Source organism: Vicia villosa, linkage group LG5 (genome assembly GCF_029867415.1).
Source record: "Vicia villosa cultivar HV-30 ecotype Madison, WI linkage group LG5, Vvil1.0, whole genome shotgun sequence".
In the NCBI taxonomy this organism is placed as follows: domain Eukaryota; kingdom Viridiplantae; phylum Streptophyta; class Magnoliopsida; order Fabales; family Fabaceae; genus Vicia; species Vicia villosa.
The window spans coordinates 164,876,850-164,878,704 of record NC_081184.1 but is presented as its reverse complement, the minus strand read 5'-3'; positions in this window follow the sequence as shown (position 1 = coordinate 164,878,704).

The window sequence follows — 1,855 nt, the reverse complement described above, 5'->3', positions numbered from 1 at the left end:
TAGCACAAGAGAAAGCTATGTGGTTTTGAACTTATTTTGGCTCTAAGCAAATGGGTAAGAGGTTTCACCGGGAATAATTCCTCTTTGGGTGGATGTGTCCTATTATTTGGATTCTAAGGTTTTTGCCAAGATGTTTCACCGGGAATAATTCATCTTGGGGGTTTGAACTACAGATCTCTAATTAGGAAAGAGCCTTCACTGGGAAGACATTCTCAATCCTAGGCCATATTCCTATAATATATATATAGTTTAACTGTCTTAGGGTTTATACTCAAACGTAGTTCTGAACTAATATATATGCACAATTTATATTTGACAGTAATTTAAATAAAGACTGTAAATTGAAAGCTTGTAAAGCCTAACCTGGATGGAGTGGAGGCCTTTGGAGAAGTATGTACAGAGCCTCAACAGTAATTGGTGGATAACAGTTGAATATATATATGATAAACAGTTAAGGGTTTTTGAAAACAGAAGAAGTGAAGATGGACAAAGGTCACATAGGTATCTGAAGAGTTTCACCGGGAATAATGCCCTTCAAATACCAGAAGAATGTTTTGAAAACAGAAAGAAGATTTTGAAAATACAGTTTTGAAAACAAGCTAAGAAGAGAAGATTTTTGGGACTTACACTCTATTAGAGGCCCAGTACTTTACAGTACTGGTGTAAAAGCAATTTGAAAAATGATTTGGAATGATACAAGGTTTTGTTGTTTGAAAACCCTAATCATTTGATTTATTCGGAGATTGAAAACAGTTTTGAAAATTGACAAAAGTCAACTTAATTAAGGTAAAAGTAAAGACTTTTAACTAATTAAGACCTAAACAATTAGGGTTTTATCATAAAATTATTTACAAAGTGACTAGGTTAAAATAAAGTGACAATATATATTTAAAGTATTTAAGAAAACACTTAAAAACATACTATTTTAAACCTAATTAAAATTCATGAAATAAATAATATTTTTATGATTTTTTTGACTATTCACAAAATAGATATATTAAATAATAGGTGTATGAAAAATGAAGTGAAAATGATTTAATTTGATAGGTGAATTAATTGTGTGAAGTTTGTGAGAAAAATGAAAGAAAATGGGTGCTAAAAAAAATAGTTTTGGCCCTTGGAGGATTTGAACCCACGCCCTCTAGGTTACACACCCAAAACAAACACCACTGAGCCAACGCGCGTGTGGTGATAGTAAGCTGGTTTCAATGCAATTCATATAGTGTTCAAGTGTATAGAAGCAAAAAAGAAAATAAAATCAAAAGGTCTGAGGCGAGGGGGATTCGAACCTCAGACCTTGGGCATGAGGAGACTAAGAGCGCATGTGTGGCCACTGGGGCAAGTTATTCATTCGTTTATGAAACGCATATCATTAAATATAAAATAAACTCTGCCCAGAGATTTGAAAAATGGCGCCACCCTCCATCTTCGTCTTCAACCTCAAGCTCCAACATTTTTGAAATTCTGATTCTCTCAAATCTCAACCAATGGCCAAGGTGTAAACATGAAACTTGTTCTAAATTCACTCACGATTCTAAATATGTAACTAACACAAATTTATATTGACTACATCTAACTAATTTACTAGAAAACGTGAAGAACCCTAAAATTTAAAAATCAAATTAAATGGCTATACTGAAAGATAAATGAATGATGATAGAGGGTTTTCAATCCTCTGATGATGCTGAACAAGATAGAATCGAGCTTTATCACAAAGAGTGCTTAAATTAAAGAGGTGGAGTTCAGAAACTTACCTCTGAAACTGAAGGTCGTGAGGATGATGGAGAGCAACTGGGCTTGAATGAATGATCTCAATAGCTTCCCTGAGACTCAATGATGCTAACTGAATGCTTAT